Source organism: Carcharodon carcharias, chromosome 25 (assembly GCF_017639515.1).
Source record: "Carcharodon carcharias isolate sCarCar2 chromosome 25, sCarCar2.pri, whole genome shotgun sequence".
Classification (NCBI taxonomy): domain Eukaryota; kingdom Metazoa; phylum Chordata; class Chondrichthyes; order Lamniformes; family Lamnidae; genus Carcharodon; species Carcharodon carcharias.
In genome coordinates, this window is record NC_054491.1 from 36,388,759 (window position 1) to 36,411,701 (window position 22,943).

Genomic DNA, 22,943 nt, shown 5'->3' on the forward strand with positions numbered 1-22,943 from the left:
CAATATTTTAAATTAAAAACATCTAAAAAAAAAGAGAACACTGCATCTGAGAAATGCATGTTGCCATTAAATAGCTGAGATCTCAGGCACCAAAACTGACATAAATAGCAACTTAAAAGCTGTACCCAAAGAGTTCACTGTGCAAAGGCAATTCTAATCACTCAGCTCATTAGTTACATTCATGCCCTTTTATTTAAAAAAATGATAGAATCATCACCAACTGCCATGAGCTGCGTGAGTGGTCAGTGGGGAGGGGGAGATGTAGACAGTTTTTTATTCAATCTGGTCTAGACTCTGCAGCCTGCGTTCCCTTCTGCTCTGACCTCTCAAAAAACACAAATTGATCAGTTTTAGGGTTGTTTTATTTGTGAAACATGGCAAATAACATTAATGCAGAAAGGAAAACAGCCCCAGAAAGATAACTCTGGAACCTAGTTCAATTAATTTAGGTTTCAGGTTGCAACGGCTCGAGATGAAAGATTGAAGCCAAGTGCTCAATATCAGGTAGTACCTGTCAACTTCCTCAGGAATTAACCATTATTATTCCATCATCACCACCTGAGGGCACATCACGTCTGAATAGAATATTCCCTGTGGACACAGACAAGAATTTCTCCAGTACTGGAGAACCTTCCAAACCTCAAAAGAATTACCAAATCCTTACATTTATCATCACCTAGAGGAAAGGGGTACCAAATAACTAAACATGTAGAGATTGTGTTTCAATTTTTCTTTTGAGTGATGGGAATGTTGTAAGGGTTTGTTCAGTCGGTCTCACAAAGAGGTTCAGAGGCTTGTAAGGGTGAACAGCAGTGTTTATTGATAACACATAACTATATACATATATACAAAGTATAGCCCAGACTATGAGCTAACTCCATGCTTACTACTTTACAGGTCTCCGCGTACTCTTAAGGTTGCCCCAGGTCCCTTGTCACATGACCTTTTACATCACACTGTGGGCAGGCAGTACTGTTCTCCAGTCCCACATTAACCCTTGCTATGTCGAACACCTTTATAATACAGGGAAGAGCCACTGTGCAGGTATTGACAAAAACAGAAACTATGCAATGGTATTGGGAGATATTTTACAATGACATTTCCAACTGATTATGATTCCAGTGATGAGTGAACTGCAACAATGCAATTGAGTTAGAATCATAAGCAATTTTTCCTTGTATGAAGGCAGTGGAATGATGGCAGAGGGAAATGGCAGAAATATAACAAGGCCCATCACTAAATATTTAACTATGAAGAAAACTCTGCTACTCCACCTTTGAAATCCACTCCCTGTCCCATTTCTTTAAATAGTACTTACTGACTCCACAAGGAGTCACAAGGCTACGACTTTGAGTTTTGGTCACTTTACAGGCTATATTTAAAAGAAACTGATCTCACATTCAGGGCCCCAATTAGCGGAACCCTCAATTGATATGGTCCTCTTGGATGCTGGGCTTCAGTTATATCAGAAAAAAAAATAAACAAAATGATTCAAAACTTGCACTCTGCGGCTAAGCTTGCGGAGTTGAGAAGATCCCGAGAGCCTTGGTGCTGTGCCAATTAGCTACTGCCCACTCATGACATCATTAGGAAGGCCAGTGCTCTGGGCAAATAGAAGAAAATGAACCTGGGTTCCTGCTCTTGATCACTGCCCAGTTACTGCAGCTGAATATACATGTGTGATATGATACTCTTGTAGGGCACTGTAAATGGTTACACATCAACAATGGCAGTTTGGCGGAGGAACTAGAAGTGGTACCACTGAAATAAGTGGATACCACAGTTGTTGCAGGAAGGTAGCATTAATACACTGAACTAATACTTGAACTGGGAACAAGGTTGAGGGGAAAACTGGAAGAATTTTTAAAAAAACTCATCATTCCCATTAACATAAATGCACAAAGCCATTCACTTTTAAAAATTCTTATGGCTAAGGAAACAATGAGAGTTCGATGTTGCAATTAACAATCCATTCAACAGCTTTAGCTGACGCAGTGTGAATGGTTGTGATGCCACCAGAAAGGAGATAGGGAGATAGCAACTTTACGTGGTCGCCTTGTTAAAGTAAGTTTTCCAATCTGAAGACTTGTGAACTAATGCTGTTGAGAATAGCCCAGCTACCGGGCTCAATCTCAATGTATTGTTACCTTCCTGCAATAACTGTCAATCGAAATGCATAGAGTTCAATAAAATATACATGAGAGTTCTTGAAATTCATACACTTAAAAGAAGTCTGTAACAAAAAGAGAAATCCTTGACATTACAATTGTCTTTTGATGCATTGCATGACTGAAATGCACTGGAAGCATTTGATGGATGCAGTCACATCCCAATAAATTTATCAATATCCCTGAAACACTCCTGATGAAAACTCTGCAACAGATCTGCAAAAATAAGTTGCTTGGTAAGATAACAGCAATATTTGCAAAACATACGGTGGCATGGGCAATGATAGAGTTTGCACCAAATCACGCTAACCTTCTAGCGCTTTAGCTAACACATTTTTTTAAAAAGCAGTGGTGCAATTAATGGTAGCTGCATTACCAATTCTCTATTTAGGTAGTAAATTATTCAGTGATCAGACTATGGCAAAAAAGGTAACTTTTAACGGATTATACAAAATAGCATACACAGGAGTTAAATACAAATCAAAATGAGGAAAAAAAGTTTATTTTTTTAAAAATTGCCTAGATTATGCAATATTTAATTTCCTCCCAAGATTGATTGCTTGACTTGGAATATTTTTTGCTTTTCTCCACAACCTCTGCCCCCTCATCCAGGCTGTCAATGACTCAGATCCTGAGCTAATGCTGTCCCTTCCCCATCAGCTTCTCAGCACAAGGAATGATTTTGTTCACCTCCCCCTCCACCCATCAGGAAGACCCTGCTGTGAGTAAAGTGCTGCGTTTGCTTAAGCACTCAGGCCTATGCAAAAGGAAGAGCCATCCATCGGCAGCGTGAACCCACATTGAAAGAAAAGCAAACATTTCAGCCCGTTAACACAAAAGCACTGCTTGCCCAAGGCAGCGTGCAGTTCCACTAGGTTACAAAGTGAGCAGCTGCCTCAAAGCCAAACCTAACCCAGCTACCGTTTCAGTATGGGGGTGGGGAAGGCTTGACTGCCATTCTGTTAGCTGGGCTGTGCTAATGCATTCATCAGCATAAATGCAGAACATTGTGTGTGCAAGTGTTATGAGTGCAGTCAGGGACAACTGCAAAAAGGGCAGACATCTTGGGAATTTCAACTAAGAGTACTAATAGATGTAAAGAAACAGTACTGGGGGAAAACAACAGGCAACTGACTTCCTGCAGATAATAAATGGGCCCACAGCCCAGTAATATACAACTCTGTGTTTAATGCCCCTGACAAGGAGTGACCTTGGCCCAATCATCTAGTAATCCTACCTCAATGTCTGATTGTAAAGGTGCATCTACATTAGATCTACAAGCACCATATAACCTGCATTTACTTTGTCATTCTTCATTCCATCATGCTCTTTGCTCTTGTACAACTCAACTATAAAATAAAATTACACACTTGAAAAAAGAACAATTGTGCTTAAACTTTTGTCAGAAAAGACAGAATTTCTGCTAACCACAACAGGTAGGAGCAGTGTGTGAAAGGCATCCTTATACTCCATGATCAAAACCTGTACTATACAAAGTGTTCCGGCTATAAATTCAGGAGGCTGGCTTGTGCTACTGTTTTACCTGGATCCTTGACTGACGAGATACAAGAAGCCGCACCCAAGGACTCACCAAACCTCTCATAATACACATTTAAACCTACCCAACATTTTTGTTCTTGGATCCACTGTGGGCATCTTTTCATCTGCTCCATTCCAGCTCAGTTTTACTGAATTTCACTGCAGAAAAATTAATTGGCTTACGGCTGTCAGGTTGACTATCCAGTTGGAAGGCATTTGTGCCCTAGGGGGATCTGCTAATCTGGTGTCATTGGCATACAGCAGCTGACAGTCACTTTAAAAGAGTCCAGTTTTCTCAGAACAGTCAGAAATATACCAGAGTATTGGTAAATATTGTAAATTGGTAAATTTATTGGTTAATGATTTGATTGTAAACATAACAATAAAGAAAATAATTATGCAATCAGCAACAATGGCAACTTGCATTTATAAAGCAGTCCTCAGGTACACAGCCTTTACAAGGGAGAGAGGATACAGCATAGGAAATGGGGGATAGTAAAGGGGAAACTATACAGTTGGTTAAAAGAGAATGGGTTTTAGGATGGCGTTGGAGGAAGGGATGAGAGGTCAAGAGGTAAAATTATTGATGCAAAGTGTTTCAGAAAGCATAGGGATAATGACTCCAAATGTTACTCGCCAATGTTGAGTGGAATGAAGAGAAGGGGCCAAATGGTGATCCATAGTATAAGTGGCAGGACATGTGTGGTTGCTCAGGTAAACTGGGACTTGTGGAAAGATTTATAAACAGACACATATAAGCACGTGCACCTATCCACATGTCTCAGTGTATATGTTCAGAACAAGGGAGGCTACTGCCTGATCACGGAACCCAAGCAATGCTTCATAAAACACAGCAAGAACTTCAACACACTGTTTTTGGCCTTTTTAAAAATAAAAATCACAAATGCAGACGCTGTGTTGTTAAATTGTGCCATAGATCTAATGTTGAAACAGCATGGTAAATTGAAGCAGACATCAGAAAAAATGTCCAGACATTGGCAAGAGTTGAACTATCTGAAATCAATTTTCAATTCTATCCTGTCTGTAGGTGCCACACACTGGTCACTTGAGGCAAGTGCAGCTTTAAGTTAGTTTATTATATTGCAACTTGAATTTTCATTAAAACTGATTTCAAAATATTTTGCAGCATCAAAAGTGAGGAATGTTTTAATGTGAAGTAACTGTTGAGTGTCAGACATAATATTTGCGTGGGTTCAGAACTGATTTCTGACAATGACCAGCCTTCAAAGATTATTAATGAAAAAGGTATCAAAGGATCACTAATACCAAAAAGGCACAACTTAGCAAGGAAACATCGCAGCACCAGTTATACATATACCCCACTTAATATTTATTCTCCTCTAAGCATGTTTTACAGCAGGAGAGTCGATTGTTACTTTTTAGCCTGGTCTAGTTGATGGTACCTGTAATGCATACTTAAGGCAGTTTAACAGCTTTTACTCATTGAGTAGGAAGAAAGGCAATTACAAAGCAGACACTAAAATTCTAAACAATAGTCCAGGGGAAGAAAACAAAATGCTAGTCAGTTACTTTGCTGCTCATTGTCTGCACCCGCGCGCACATTATTGAAACATACGCTCTGTATCATCTGCTACTTCAAAATTCATGTGAAGAAAGAATTATTTATATGTTACCTTATTACAATGCCCAGAAACATCTCCAGCACTTGACATACAATGAATTACTTTGTGCAGTGACCGTTATGTGGATAAGTGGCAGCCATTTTTCAAACAGCAAGGTGCCACAAACTGCAATGAGATGAATGGCCAGTTATAACCTGTGTTTTCTTTTTCTACTTGAGGGAAGTATGTTGAATACCAGAACTCCCAGCTCATTTTTGTACAGCACTATGGGATCTTTTTAACATGCACCTGAATCATGCCCCAGTAACAGATGACACTGAGGATACAGGGGCAGAAAAAACCCCTCAAAATACTTTAAACATGGGGGAGAAATTTTCAGTGGCATTGACACACTGCAAACAGCTGCAGGAGCTTCCGGCACTAGAGTTTTCACCGCAATCTCTTTCTGGCCATTTAGGTAATTGACATTCAAAAAGAAGTACCATGGTACAATAACTCTAATTTTAAATTGCAGCTTCTAGTCCTGTCTGTGTTTTTTTCCTCTTAGCTAGAGGGTGGCAAGTTGTTACTGTTAAGCCATCAAGCAGCTGCTGGCTCATGCCTCTCACTGGTCTCAAACAAGGATTTTGCCTCCTTTAGTCAGTCACACGCTTTTTTGCCACCGAGTTTTCGAAGCCACAGGGAGAGAGAAAAACTGGAATTATTACTCCCTTCTTTCCGTGTGTCTTCGGCTGTCTGCAAGCCTTTGATCAATGGCATTGCTCCAAGCTGTAGAGATTTCTCTCTCTCTCCACTTTGCTTATTCCTGGGGTCTGGGACAATGAGGAGAGCAGCTGCGTCCTTCTAGAGCATGATGCTCCCTGTCCACAGGCTTCTTGCATTTCACAAACTTTCCCCACCCCCCCCCCTCCTTCTCCCCACCCCACCACACCCCCCACCCCCAACAACCCCCCCGCCTCCCTCCCAAAAGCTGCAGTGGAACCAATCAAGCATGCTTATCGTCCAAATGCCAACAAAGACATTTCCTTTCATGCCAGCCAGCTAAGTGGGAAGAAAATAGAAGTGACTTGGATAAATTGTAGCAAAGACAGAGAAAACAGAAAATAATCAACTCCACATGATCCACTTCTGTCTGCACAATGGAAGCCCCTCGACCTCCGGGTAACCTGGGATAGGTCACTGCCTGGGTCAGAGGTTAGTCACAGATAAGGCAATATTGAGTGGCTGCCAGTTACAATGACACTCAATGTGTTCCTAATTAGATTCAAGGATGAGCCTCGGCTCCAAGCAGTAAATAAGCGTGGCACCTTGCTCTAAAGCACAATAACTAAAAGATCCCATCGAACAGTGCGTTCCACTCTCTGAATCTTAACACTTCAGTAATTTTTAAATTAGCAGAGATCTTACAAAGCCATAGCAATGGGCTCAAATGCTTTTTAAAATGCATTCCCTGCCCCCAACTCCGTTTTCTGCTCACCTTTTCTAAAGTCATGGGCAATTGTTCCACAATCATCAGTGACCCTCCAGGTCCTCAGTCAAGACAGCCCTTGGCGAAATACTGATTATTGTTTTAGGGGTGGTGTGCTATTTGACAATGGGGGCATCACATCCAAGCCCTATCCAGCTTTAAAAGTTCCTAGAAGCGTAACTTTCATTTGAATTCAGGATTAGAAACCGTGATTGACTTTTTCTCCTTCCCAGACAAGGACAGAGAGGATCTGCAGCTCTGCAACTGCGCCCCCAACAGAGATAAGCTAACTTAACTAGCTTGCACGCCTCAGTTCCAAAGTTGGCAGCGTATTTACAAGCCAAGCCATCAGTCAAGATAATTAACTCAAGTTCAGAAAAGTGCACTCATTTTTTTGTTGTTTTGGATCCCCCTCCCCCTCTCTCCCAAGCAAACCTCTTTCCAACATTGCATACCCTGAAACTGCTACAGTAAAATACCTTCCAAAATAATAAAGAGTCATAAAGAATAGAGTGCTTAATACCGTAATCCATGAAGAGGAGTTACCAATCATACATTGTAATTTGGTGTTTTTTCAAAAAAATTGAATCTGTATGAAAGTTCACGAATCAGTGCACACAATGCTTGCTATAGTTCAGAGTTGTCATGGCAATCAATATGGCACTTCTGCAATGGCATTTTGAGAGCAGCATGGTCCAGGAAAGCAGCCAGACTGAAAGCTCCCTTTTAAAACTGTATTGCTGCTTTAATGCTCTATTTTGGTGGGTAGTAAATAGAAGGTTGCCTTCCTCCTCACCCATCAGGGTACAGGAGGCAGCATTTGCAATTACCAGAAAGTACCACTTCACATTTGGCCACACATCGGAGTACAGACAGCTGGCATTGGATGGGCAAGAAGCCAGTACTGGTCAGTGCAGATAAGGTGATAGGCGATTAGGTGACTTTGTTTTTGACAGGTTGCAGTTTATGAATATGAGGTTAGCAAAGACAACATTGGAGGAATTAAGCCTAGAGGTGAAAAAAAGTGTGGATAAGTGTTTCAGTGATGGATGAAGGTAGGGGGTGTTGCAGTCTTGGTCTTGATTATCATACGGGAATTGAGGCTAAATCATGGCTTAACACCATCTGACTTGATCAAAATAGCAGAGGGGGACATGGAGTCAGTTTATAGTAGACCTGAAAATAAAAACTTCAGCCTTTTTGATGCAGGGAATGTTGACTCATCCAAGACCTGACATCAGACAGACAGTCTAAGCAGAAAAGTGGTGAAGAGATAAAACTTACATACATATCATCGCTGATGTGTCTGTGGATTGTTTCAGGGGTAACATGCAGATGAGGACAAGGAAGGGGTCTTGATTCTTGAAGGACTGGAAAGATGGCCACACAGCTTGGAGAAGAGAAACCATTGCTGGAGATGTACTGCTGCATTTGAACAGGTTGGAGTGGAATCACATGAGGGCAGTCCCACAGAACTAGACAACAGAGAAGAGGCAATGGAGGAGGATGGTACTGCCAACCTTATGACAGGCTGTGAAGAGGTCAATTAAGAACTAAGAACTTGTTTTTTTCCAAAATGCCTTTCACGACCTCAGGACATCCCAAAGTGCTTTCCCAGCCAATGAATTACAAGGATGTACCATGTACCATATACCACGGTCACAGTCTCTGAGGATGTTATTCATGACTTCAAATCTAAAAACCAGCACTAGCATTCCTGGCTAAGACATGAAAAGTGGAGACTGGCTGCATTTTTCTGGCATTTCCACTACTAACAGACAGACACACCCCTATATTAAGTTTTATTTATAGCATGCACTTCATTCATCTTACTTTCTGTTGTCTTGATTTTATTAGCCTCACTTCTTCGCTGTCAAATCGTAACTGTCACATTTTGCAGATTGAGTCAAAAAACATAGCAAACGACAAATGAAGAAGGTAAAGAATGTATAAATCAAAATGAAGCAAGTGGCTAGAAAGCTGCCAATGAGCGCTGTTAAGGGCTTGTGAAAATAACCAATCCTGAAAGACCAGCAAGGAGAACTTACCAGTGAAAAATGTGAATCAAATCATTCAAATACTTTTTTTGGGATGGGGGGGTTGGTGGGTAGTGGAGAAAGTCTACAATTTCCACGCTCAGTAACTTAAACTTTTAATGCATAAAATACAAATAAAATTAAATTTCACAATTATCTAATTAAATTTACTCATTAAATTGTCTGTTGGCTCTTTCACTGATTTCCCCAAATATTTTATTTCAAGGTTTCCACCAATCTAATACTTCTAATATCTGACTGACCTCCTCCCGCCCCGCTGAGTATTTACATCTTCCAATCAATGATACCGTACCTTTTGAAAATGACTTTTAAACAAACTGGAATGAATTATTTTTTATTTTGTTTAATCACAATAAATATATTAGCAAACACTCAATTTATTTTAATCTTTAGACAACAATTGTGGTGAACATCAGTTGCTTCTTTGTTGACAGAAAGCAAAATAAATTTTAGCTCAAGAATGGACTTTTTTTTCAGAGGAAAGGTTGAAGCCAATTTCAATTCACATAAAACAAAAGATTTAAAACAGGGCTGAAGATGAATCTTAATTATTAAATGGTGAAATTTTGTGCATTTTATAAGGAAATGTGTTCATGGACATGTGTGCTTCAGGGCTGTATGTCAGCAAATTTACTGACGGTGCTTCAAGTCCAGAACACAAAGGCAGGGAAACCTTGATAATGACTGGAAGGAGCTGCGGAGCAAGGAGTGATGTGAAATGTGGAGAGTCAATGGGGAGGCTATCGTGTCCCAGCAACCTTCATTGCTTCCAGTCGCCCTCCCTAGATCTCATCTACTACTTCAGTGTCAGATTGGAGGCCCCTTCGGTGCTCACAAATCCCTAACTCACTCCTAGGCCCTTTAGACCCAATCCCCCTATCCTTCCACATCTCCCTAATCCTCGGACCACTCCTGTTGCTCAGACCCTGATTTCCACCTCCCCAATGCTCCAAGATCCCAGGATTTCTCTGCCAGTGACAACAGATTCAAGGATGTGATCTACTTTTGAGATCACTTTGCTTAGTCACTAGACTCTGGGACTCTCTTCCATCACAATTAAACACCAGGGTCCTCTCAAAGTATCACTAAATCAAAGGTCCTGTCCTTGTATTGCCAGACTAGAGATTCTCTTTCCAGTGCACCCAGATCCCAAAGTCTCTCCCAACCCAGAGAAATAGTGATTTGATAACATTACTTGGGCACGAAGCCGACGACTTGCTCGTAAGCAATGTCACAGCAATCTGGGCGGTGGGGGTAGCGGGGAGGGGGAGGTAGCAGGGGGAGGGGAAGAGAGAGAGAAGAGAAAAAAAATAGTCCTTGTAAGATCAAACATCCCTGAAAGTGATTTCTCTTCCATTTTTTTGCTAACACCCCTATTAAAAACAGGGTATTTCTAACAGAAGAATTACATGAACAATATGCTTAAATGCTCATCTTCAATTGTTTTGGACTATAGCCCAAGTTTCCCAATGCTCATGAACCTGTTCCGTTTATATATTGTGGCAGATTCCCCAATATGAGACAACAGAAATTCACAGTTATCTATTTCGACCAGGTTATGGGCAAGGTATGGTCAATTTGGTGAAGAAACACCTGCATAGTTGGACTGAGTCTCTCAGCCCACTGGCATTAAACTTCACCTCTGGTAACAATATTTATATCACTATTCAGGATATACTGGAGTGTCAGTAATGTTTCAGAGCATTACAATTAAACATCACAACGGAGTTGTAAGTTAATAGATGTTATAGCAGGGGTAAAGCATTTAAGATATTGTAATATATATTTTAATCTTTATAGATCAGGCCTACCAAAGTTGGAGAAAAGTATGCTTTAATACTATAGTGAGGGATCTGTCACATTTCTCAAAGTGTTTGATAAACAAGGAATTACCTACAAGGATGAGCAGTTAGTTATATAGGCTAGTATAGTTAAATCCCACTAACAAAAAGATGAGTAATTAGTTCATTTAGTTTTTATGATACTGGGTGAGGAAGAAATGTTGTCAGTACACTGGAAGGGTGACAGCTCTTCTTCGAGTAGTGTCACGGGATCATCAGCATCCACCAGAACGGGGAAATAGGACTTATCGTCTCTTCTGAAAAATTACATCTCTATTAACCTATCATGCATTCAGCACAGCACTGGTATGATGGCTTAAATTATATGCACATTTCTTGCAGAGGGATTGAATCCACAACCTTCAGGCAACAGTGCTACCAAATAAAATCAAGCTGACTGTGCTATATTGCTGAGCTTAACAGTAAAAGAAGCATTCTATAATCCAGCATCAATAGCACACAACTCAAGACTTTATAATTCAAATTTCAAATAGAAAAGATCTTATTTCTAATATCAGAAATTGTTACTAAAAACAGAGGCAGTTAGTCTGCAATAATAGATATAACTACACATTCAGGGAATTCTATTTCATCCATCAGCTAAAATGCAAGCATGAAACTGCTCTTGCGGAGCAGGTTAGTCCAAGTATAACACCAGTTTTATCAAGATGCTCCACCACATTCAAGGATTTAACTTCAAAGTTCTTATACTAAATTTCAAATCTCTTCATGGTATCACCCACCATACATTTGATGTCCTACTGCCTTATGTCCCCAGGTGCATGTGCCATGCCTGACACAATTCTAAACTCTACTGCTTTTCCTCCACTATCAGTAGCAACTTTTTCCCATCACCATGTTCTTGCATACTGGAATTCAATGTTCAGTAAGCTCAATGGCTGCTTTTAAAAACCTTAAAACTTTTAATCCTGGCCTTTAGCTCATCCTCAAACCTTCTCCATTTTTCTCGTCTCCCTCTGCTTGATACCTGCTCTTCTAGCCCCTTTAATATAAAACTTCTAGTGATATCTTCCTACAAACACAAGGCAAAAACCATCACCTTCCCCAATGCAAACACTACCTGCCATGAGGCAGTTACTTATTCTAGCATAAAAGCAAAATACTGCGGATGCTGGAAATCTGAAACAAAGACAAAAATTGCTGGAAAAACTCAGCAGGTCTGTCAGCATCTGCGGAGAGGAACACAGTTAACGTTTCGAAGCCGTATAACTCTTCATCAGAACTAAGGAAAAATAGAAATGAGGTGAAATATAAGCTGGTTGAGGGGGGTGAGACAGGTAGAGCTGGATAGAGGGCCAGTGATAGGTGGAGACAAAGAAGAGATTGCCAAAGATGTCATAGACAAAAGGACAAAGGGATATTGACGGGGATTACTTATTCCAGCATGCTGTTGAACTGAGTTTTCAGGCTGAACAGACAGAATAACAATATGATTTTCATATATGAAGCCTGTTTAACTTTCACCCCACATCCCCAGCCCATTGGAAATGTTCACTGCTGAAATCTAACCACAGATACTGAGACACAAGTTGGTATTGGCTCCTGATCTGAAAATCTGTCCTGCAGGGCAAATCAGGTAAATTCTGAAACATAGGGAAACCAATAGCAGTGTGGAATAACATCCACTGGAAAAAAACTCCACAATATAAACGGGTGTAAAATTCCAATTTATAATTCCCTGCCACTCCACTGCATAGAAATCCCAACAGGATCCGTTCTGCAGTAGCTGTGTTTATTCGGCCCCAAATGCACTTAAACATTCAGCAAGACATCTGGCCTCAGCAAGTACACATTCACCCAGGGATGTCAGGTCACAGTAAACAATGTATTGATATGCACTATGTGCAGCATAACTGAAGCATGGGCAGGCTGTCCCATTTTGTGGCAGCCATAGCTTTATTCGATGTGGAAATCACAGTATATTAAAAAGGAGAATGAAATTAACAGAGCTACAAGGACATTTCCATTAGAAACTTTACAACTCAAAAAGGAAGAAATAGCAGCAGCTCTGACCATCATTTTCTAATGCTCTTTGGCTACAGGCGTGGTGCTGGAGGGCTGCTAAAATGATTGTTTAAAAAAGGAGGAAGCGATAGACTGAGTAATTACAGCCCAGTCAGTGATAGGTAAATTAATGGAAATAATTCTGAGCGATAGCAAAGATGGTCACTTAGAAATGCACAGGTTAATTAAGGATAGTCAGCACGGGTTTGTTAAGAGAAGGTTTTGCCCAATTTGAATGAATTTTTTTTAAGTAAGGAGGAAGATCAATGAGGGTACCCTGTTTGATGTAATGTACATGGATTTTAGTGAAGCTTCTGACAAGGTCCAGCAGGACAAACCTGTCTAAAAATTTAAAACTAATGGGATCAGAGGGAAAGTGGCAAGTTGGATCCAAAATCAGCTCAATGGGTGTTTTGATGATTGAAGGGCTGTTTCCAGTGGGGTTCCACAGGGCTCAGTGCTGGGTCCCTTGCTGTTCGTGGTATTTAAACTTAAATGTAAGGGGCATGATTAAGAAGTTTGCAGATGATATGAAAATTGGCCCTGTGGTTGATAGTGAGGGAGAAGGCTATAGACTGCGAGATGGCATCAATGGGTTGGTCAGGTGAGCAGAAGAGTGGCAATGGAATTTAATCCAGAGAAGTGAGGTAATTAATGCATTTGGGAAGGACTAGCAGGGGAATATACAATAAATGGTAGGTTTCTGAGGAGAGTAGAGGTACAAATCCCTGAGGTAGCAGGGCAGGTAGATAAGGTGGCCAAGACGACATGCAGGACACTTTCCTTTATTAGTCTAGACCTAGAGTATAAAAGTAGGAATTTATGCTGGACTGAATAATACACTATTAGGCCACAGTTATAGTACTGTGTACAGTTCTGGTTACCACGTTACAGAAAGGATTTCATTGCACTGGAGGGTAGCGAAGAGATTTACAACGATGTTGCCAGGAATGGAAAATTTTAGCAATGAGGGAAAATTGGACAGGCTGGGGTTGCTTTTCTTGGAACAGAGGATGCTGAGGGGAGATTTAATTAAGGTGTGTAAAATTATGAGAGGCTGGCCTAAATAATGAAGATCGGAAGGGCTTATTTCAGTTTGCAGAGAGATCAATAACCAGTGGGCATATACTTAAAGTAATAGGTGCAAGGATTAGAGGAGAGTTGAGAGGTTTTATTTCAGCCAGAGGGTGGTGGGAATCTGGAACTCACTGCCTGAAAAGATGGTAGAGGCAGAAATCCTCACTGTATTTAAAAAATAATCACTTGGTTATGCTCTTGAGGTGCTGTACCCTACAGGGCTACAGATCAAGAGCTGGGAGTGGGATTAGTCTGGATACACTTTTTTCAGCTGGAATAAATACAATGGGTTGAATGGCCTACTTCCATGCTGCAAATCATTCAATGACACCAAGTCTCAACCTGCAGGGTACCACTAGCGTTGAATCAAGTGGTCAGGGTGGAGGCAAGGTAGCAATAGGCGATCTTTAGCTTTATTTTTACAGGTCTGAAGAATCTGGGAGGAAAGGAAGATTGAGAGAGGCAAGAAGCTCCACACATTTCAGGTCCTTGGAGGGCACGAATTAGAGTATGAGGTACAGTGATGACCCTTGTACTAACACTAGTAGGGAGAAGGGAAAAAGTAGGGTGCCATATTACATTGTAGTTGTATTAAATAGCAGTATTATTAGACTTTTACAGCACCAGTGATGGAGAAGGAATGCTTGCCAAATTTAATACTGCATTCATTTCTGCATACCCAATAAATCCTGCTGCCTTTGCATTGCGAACCACAGGATCAGAAGAAACATACTTTAAAAATAAAATCCATACAAACAAAATGCATGTTTATGATTTCTAAGAGCCTTGGATGCCAAAATATTTGAAGAGGCAAACACACTAGATCAATTTCCCTTTCCCTCAGGCCACTGTTTTTTTTTAAAAAGCTGGTGTTAGCCTCATTTAAGAACTTTTCCCTCGAAGTTAACAAAACAAATTACAAGAACCAGGACAGCCAAGTGTGAAGTTTGCGTAAAATAATCCCATTTGACCCTATTCAGACAGATTTACACTTAAATTATTCACATCAATTATATAAAAAAGGAACCCACACACTCGAGAATTTAAAAAAAATATGATGCCCATTTGCTGTTTAACTGCACTTATAGCAAGATGCTGCGTGTGGCACGCTTTGCTCTCAGAAGCCCACTTGGAGCTCAGTCTGACTCTGACAGTTTCTGTCCCCCTCGGAGAGGCTTTTCATGTGGCTCTTTCCCCCCATTATTTCCTCTCAGTGAGTTTAATAATCTTGGTTCCACATGGTCTGACTGATGGAATGTCAGGAGACTCAAATGAGTCCCTCTCTCTCTTTTCCCTTTTTTTTCATTTCCTCCCCATTTCAAACAGACTGCCTGGCTCCAGCAGCCTAACACACACTGGCATTCCCTACCCAGCTGCCTTCTTTAATACGATCAATGTCAGTAAGGATTAACTGAGGCCAGGCTTGAGTCAAAGTTAAAAAAAAAACTTAATTGTAACCAAGAATATTTAATAGGGCTGGAAACAGTTGGTTTGACACTGCCCTTTCACCTCTAGGATCGAGGTTCAAAAACAGTCCAGATATGGGGTATGAAAGTCTTCACTCACTGATGTCCAGAGGAAAGAGATGTGAGAATTTGAGTGTAGTTCCTAATAGATAATGGCACATAGCAGGACCAGTGGCAATAAGAAACATGAGAGATGGCCAGTGGAAAGCAAGACAGTGCATTTTTATGCATGTTGTGTAAACTAGGACTGTCAACTCTGATTGGAAGTATCCCAGGGTGCTTTACCATCTGATCTATCTTCAACTACTTTGCCTCAACACTCCTACCATTGGTTACTGGACAAAGCCAACCTTGGGGCACATTACCTTTCCACGCCAATTTGAATGCAAAGAGACCCATCACCCAACTGGATGATTTGTCACTGTTCTTCAGTCATTTTCTTATTTCTCAGTTATAAATATACTGGAAATTAAAATGTGTGAGCAATATGAGAAAAAGTTCTTTTCACACTCCTGTGAAATTTCTCATGAGTTGCTTGAAACAGATTCTTTCATTCAATTTTTAATCCTGGAGACTCTGGGACAAGTCTGAAAGGTTGGCGGCCCTACAGTAAATCTGTAGTATTCTTAAGTTTCTCTGGCCATCTAGTCACAGTCAGGGGTCAGGAACAGGGGACTTGAACCTTTCTGGTCAGCAATGGGTGACTAGCTGTGATGAGAAAATTTTCATTTGTGGGCTACATGTGGATTTCCTGTCCCTCCTAGCAGGCAATTTCAGGGCTTATCCCTGTAGACCATGGCAATAGGCCTCTATCCTTATACTTCCCGAATGTTGCTGCTGCAACAAAAATGAGAAAGAGAAATTTCTGCAGGCTGTGGACATGAATTGGAATCTGACATATCTAAATACATTAACTCTAACTTGATGAAAGATGATTTCACTTGTTAATTATGAACACTAGCTAAAATATGTTGAAAATTCTTAAGTTAATAGATCCATATGGTAGTTAGGATGAGGATATAGTGATTGTGGCTGAAGACGAGGGCCCAAGACTGAGGTAGTCATACACGGAGTGTGGAAGATGATTAGCTGATGGGCTGAATGGTCTTATGTTGCTCCAAGTTTTCTTGTGTTCATGTATACCATACTCAAGGTTCTCCATTATATCGCTCTGGTACAGGAGGTTAATAGAGACATGGTTCAGGCTTGAAGAATAACACGGATGGGAATTATTTATCCTGGAGTAGCCAGTTATCATATGTATAAAGTTAATGAGCCGCAAACAAGGCTGTAGATTAGTAAATATAACATTTTCATCGAGTGCTGGGGCTGTGGAATAGGATTACAGCAAAAGCAGTTAATTCTGTGTTGAGTAACAGCTTTAAAAAGAAAGCCTAGACCAGGAAGGATTCAGAATAAATCACTCAGCCCAGGGGATGTTGTAGCATTAGCCTTTGATGGCTGCATATGTGCAAAGCAAGGAGCAATGGGACCAAATATTTTAAATCCATATTCCCACTAATTTGCATACATCTTAAATTGCTTACGATCATGGTTCTAATTAGGGTTCTAATTTTAGATTTATCCATAATGAGGCAACAACCCTTTCCAAACCTCCAGCCCACAGCATTCAAATAGGACAAACCAACAAATAAAAACTGTAGAACAGTATTTTTTTCCTTTGCAAATCTAGCATAGAGGAATCCATGCTAACACTACATACTTGAAGATAAAGAGCAGATAACTTACTAGTTATGCACTTGACTTCCTATCCATTACAAATGGAAAATTGGGTGGGCTGTGAAATGGGCACATTATTCTCCATATGCAATATTCCAATATGCAGTCCTGGTGTATGATGAACAAAACTAGAAAGTTACCTCGAGGAATTCAAATAGAAGTAACCTGCCTCAGCTCAGGGACGGCACATGTAGGTTGGACTGCCCTAACCTATGCCTTTAGCCTCCATCTCTGTTGGATAAATGTGCACTTATTTACAGAATTAGACATGGCTCTTTATGTCCAGTATGGTCAAAAACACTAACAGAATTACCTGAAAAAACTCAGCAGGTCTGGCAGCATCGGCGGAGAAGAAAAGAGTTGACGTTTCGAGTCCTCATGACCCTTCAACTCTTCTTCTCCGCCGATGCTGCCAGACCTGCTGAGTTTTTCCAGGTAATTCTGTTTTTGTTTTGATTTCTAGCATCCGCAGTTTTTTTGTTTTTGTTTTGGTCAAAAACACTTGTTGGCATTTGCTGTCCAGGACACACATGAAGAATAGTTACTTGGGTAAGGTACCAAAGGGGTGACTGGGTTCTACATGCCAACATTTTAGTTAACTAGATGGAATTTACTCAGTGATTGATCCTTTGCTCTGAACCTTAGTTTGAGAGATTGCATTGGCAATTTTACACTACAGCTTTGTAGCTTTAACTCTGCCCTGTGTTCCCTCCTGGCTAAATTGCATTCTGGGAGTGCAGGATTGATAATGTTATTCTTATGAACCACGTTCATGCAACACAACTCTAAATAGCCAGTTACTTAGACACCTGGGAAAATCAACTGCATGTCCTCAACAGCGATGAGGAGACAAAGTGAGCTTGCCCCCTCTCAGTTATCAGTGAATAAGTAAAACATAAACAATCCTCGCAATTCAAAGAGTCTGAATATTAATGTCGTAACTACAAAAGCAGAGGAAAGCCACATCATGGGGACAAAGTGAAAGGATATCGACATGAGATCTCGACAGGCTGGCCCAATTGGGATCAGCTGTTTTTAGTTTCTGCTGATCCCACTTCAGTTTCCAGTCTGCGTATAACTTATGTAATGTTGCATGAAGTCCCATTTCCTGAAAGTGGAAGCTACAATCCCCAGTCCAAACTCACTGCTGCGAGATCCTCTCATTCATGGCAATTATCACTGACCAGCTCAAGATGTAGATTACAATATGTCAAGGAGCCCTCAGGGTAAATTACTGCTTTCTTTGTTTTGCCTCTGTTTAAAAAATCGATTAAAATCCATTTTCTTCTCCTTGTTCAGCACAATACTTTAGGGAAAGCATGTGGACTGTTCCCAGGCTAACAGTGGTCTGTCACCAGCTGCGCAGAGGTTTGTGACAGTGGACCCGACGTATAAGATTCACACACTAATTTTTGTTCTCAGAAGTCTGATAACATTCCAATGTGCTCCAACAGCACTGGAGGTATGAACTTCATAAATCAAGGTTGAGAAATGGCCATCAGGCCCATGTGCAAGAAACCAATATGGCATGACTCCACTGCACTGCTACTGGAATTAATGGTCATAAGACAATGATTCTGACAAAATTTACATTGCTTTTCATTCAACAAGTTTAAATCGTTAGCCTTCATTGTTTGGAAGAGGGATAAATTAGAAACCGAACACTTACAAAATTAAATACCATCAAACGGTCATGAAGTTTTCTCATTTTCTTCGGTTCAGACTTCCCTGTTTGGAAAACAACTCAGAAATTCACTGACACCAAGCCCCAAGATACTAGCCAAATAATCTGGAACCGTAGAAACGGAGGGAAAGCCAACTCCTTCATGCAACTTGGCCTAGCTCCAGAATTACTGTCTTGACAAGAAGAACAGCTTATGTTGAACCAAAAGAGGCCCCTTCTTCAGGAAAACCTTAACCAACTGAAGTTCCTGTATTATTCAGCAAACTTCACAGGTTAAGCTGCTTAATATACTCTCCTTTGCTCCACACTTCAAAACAATTAAGCTTTAAATGTAATGTACAGAGAAATAACCAAGTCCAGAAATTACTGGGGTCAATACAAACACAACATATGCCATTCTTCGATCTGGTCTCCAAGAGACTCCCTCACCGTCTAATTAGGAAATTAGTCTATGAAACCCTCCTGCTCTCAAGGGACAAGAGAACCCTTACTGTAGGAAAAACAACTAAGAAATCCTCCTCCCTAAAGAACAGGCTCCAAAGAGGGTGCCACACTTAGGTCTTAAGAACAGAAGGTTCTGCAAGTAGCTAAATTTGGGTTTTGCCAGAAGGTTCCCTACACCAGCTATTTGAAGTCCAGGCAGCTCCTTTGGTTCAGTACAGATGAAGCCACAGTAACATGGTGGTAGGGCCACTGCAGACCTGGCCAAACATATGACTCAGCTGGATAGCTTTACTCAAATCCATCATTCTGGACAACGTATTTGAATAAAACTAATTGATTCTCAAGCTCTTGAGGTTAGGCTGCACCAAAATCCAAAGTGGTAAGTCTGCAAAAGTGATTGTGTGAAAATTTGGCAAATTAAGTATTATGGCCAAAACGTGAGGTTGTCCATTTTGGTGGGAGGTTAGCAAAGCAGAATATTATTTAAATAGGGAGATTGCAGAATTCTGCAGTAGAGGGATCTGGGTGTCCTTGTACATAAATCAGAAAAAGTTAGCATGCAGGCACAGCAAGTGATTAGGAAGACAAGTGGAATGTTGGTCTTTATTGCAAGGGGAATGGAATGTAAAAGTAGGGAAGCTCTGCTATAACTGTACAGGGCACTGGTGAGTCTATACCTGGAGTACTGCATACAGTTTTGGTCTCCTCACCTACATTGGAAACAGTTCAGAGAAGGTTCACTAGACTGCTTCCTGGGATAAAAGGATTGTCTTATGAAGAAAGGTTCAGCGGGTTGGGCCTGTACTCATTGGAGTTTAGAAGAATGAGAGGTGATCTTATTGAAACATAATGAGATTCTGAAGGGGTTTGATAGGGCAGATGCTAAGAGGATGTTTCCCCTGGCAGGGGAATCTAGAACAGGGGGCACGGTTTAAAAATAAGGGGTCTCCCATTTAAGACTAAGATGAGAAAGGATTTCTTCTCTTAGAGGGTTGTCAGTATTTGGAATTCTCTTCCTCAGGACAGCAGTGGAAGCTGGGTCATTGAATATATTGAAGGCCAAGTTAGACAGATTATTGACCTACAAGGGAGTCAAGGATTATGGGTGGCCAGCAGCAAAGTGGAGTTAAGACCACAATCAGATCAGCCATGATCATACTGAGTAAAGGAGCAAGCTCGAGGGGGCAAATGGCCTACTCCTGCTCCTATTTCTTACGATTTTATTCTTATGATCTTATAAAACATGACTCTTCTCTTCTCCAATTCCCATTTTACATTATCTTCCTTTGCTTTGGTTTTATTTTTCTTTTTCCTCACATTTCACTTTCGATTTCTGCTTGTCCACTTGTTTCTCATTTCCATGCAACTTTCTCTTCCCACAATTCCCTTGTCCTCATTCATATCTTCCTCGGTCTCTTATAATTCTGTCTTTCACCAAGTATCTCTGCCTCCTTTCCTCTACTTTCATTACCATGCTAATTCATGTATTTCCTCCCCACCCTCATCTTTCTCTCCTCTTTTGTACTGCCTCCAACAATTTTCTGTCTGTACAAAGTTGGTGCAACCATATGGAAGGGGAGCAGGCTGGATGAAAGAGGAAACCAGGAAGCAGAGCCAAGGAGGGGTTGCTGAAATTAAAACGAGAATGCGCATACAGAATGGCTTCATAACAATCACTGCAGTTCAAAGAGTAATTCATTGTGAAAAACTTTGACTTGTTTTAAGGAAGTGATGAGATGCTGCACAAATGCACTATATTCATCCTCCCCAACAAATCTGTGATGCACTAGTGTGTCAGAAGTACATCTTCAGGGATAGGGATTACAAGCAGCTGAGCGATCCTTCTGTATTGCTGAGTCATTGATATGGAGGTTCAAGGGGTACACACAGAACATAGGTCATGGAATCCAGATTCAAACCAGTAAAACTACTCAAAGAGATTAAGGTTCCCACACAGCCAACTGACAAAGCAGCACTTCCTGCCATTACCCTTTCCAATTCAAAATAAACAGTTTCTCACCTCCCCAGCTCAACTGTCTACCCACAGCCTTTGGTTAAGTGACTAGCTGCTTTAACCACTACCTCTCTGAGGGTATAAGCATGCCTCCTATCATCTGCTTCTTTCCCATCCTGTTTCCTGTCATTTTGTTGTTATCCAAGTCCAAGTTAAATCCTGTTCATATTACAAGTCCCTTGTCCAAAATCCGGCACCCTTGAGACCATGCCAGATTTTGGATTTTCCCCAATTTTTGACATAGGACTCTCGGCTCTTCATCTAAGTCATTAATATGGGTTGTAAACAGCTGAGGCCCCAGCACTGACCATTGTGATAATCCCCTATTCACTACCTGCCAACTTGAAAACATCCCATTTATGCCAACTCTCTGTTTCCTATCTGGTAACCAATCCTTGCTAATATATTACCCCCAACTCCATGCACCATTGTCTTGCCCATTAACCTTTTGTGTGGCAGCTTATCAAATGACTTTTGGAAATCCAGGTATATTACATCTACTGGCTCCCCTTTACCTACCTTATTAGTTACATCCTCAAAAACCTTCAATTTTGTTGAACAGGATTTCCCTTTAGTAAAACCATGTTGACTTGTTCTAATCACTCTATGCTTTTCTAAGTGCATTGTTAACCTTAATAATAGATGCCAGCACTTGACCGACAACTGATGTTGGGCTAATTGGCCTGTGTTTCCAGTTTTCTCTCTCCCTCCTTTCCTGCAAAGCAGAGTAACGTTTGCTAACTTTCATTCCTGAATACAAGGAGTTCTGGAAAATCACAGCCAGCGCATTCACTATCTCTGCAGTTATCTCCTTTAGAACCCTAGGGTGTAGGCCTCAGGGATTTGTCGCATTTTAGTCCCTTAAGTTTCTCCAATATTTTTTTTCTATTGATATTAATTTCTCCAATTTCCTCACTCTTTTCAGCCCCTAGGTTGCTGTCTATTTCTGGAATGAAACCTGTGACTTCTACTGTGAAGACAGGCAAAATATTTGTTCAAAGCCTCTGCAATTTCCTTATTTCCCACAAAAATTTCTCCTGTTTCTGACTCTAACAGGCCAACGTTTACTTTAGCTATTCTCTTCTTTTTTGTATACTTATAAAAGCTCTTACCATCTGCTTTTATATTACTGGTTAGTTTACTCTCATTCTATTTTTTTCCCTGATCAACTTTTTGGTTGGCCTTTGCTGGTTTCTAAAACACTGTCAATCTTCAGAGTCGTTACTGCTTTTGCAACATTGTAAGCCTCTTCTTTTATCTATTACTATTCCTAAATTCCTGAGTGAACCATGGATAGGTCTTTCTTGCTGAGTTTTTGTTTTTCAATGGAATGTATTTTTGTTGAAACATTTTGAATTGTTTCTTTAAATGTTTCCCACTGTTCAGTTACAGCCATATCTTTTATTCTGTTCACCCAATTTACTTTAGCCATACTTATGTAATTGGCTATGTTTAAGTTTAAGATTCTTGTATGTGATTGGAGAATTCCATTTCAAATTTAACATGGATTTCAATAGTATTTTGATCACTATATCCCTGTATTTTTACTACAACGTTATTAATTAACCCGGCTTCATTTTGCAATGCTAGAACAAAGATAGCTTCATCCCTAGTTGGTTCCATAATGTATTGCTCCAAGAAACTCACAAAAACATTCCACAAACTCATCTTCTAGACCACTCTTGCCAATTATGATTGCCCCAGGCTATATGCAGATTAATACCCCCCACAATAATTAGACTGCCTTTGTTACAAGTTCCAATGATTTCTTGTTTAATGCTTTGTCTAACAGTATAACTACTGTTAGGGGGTCTAT

The 22,943-nt window shown here is 40.5% G+C and overlaps 1 protein-coding gene across 4 annotated transcripts in view; it reads right to left on the reverse strand.

Moving 5' to 3' along the window:
• Positions 1 to 22,943, reverse strand: part of cdon (cell adhesion associated, oncogene regulated) — a 188,420-nt gene that overhangs the window by 71,232 nt on the left and 94,245 nt on the right. The window lies entirely within an intron of this gene.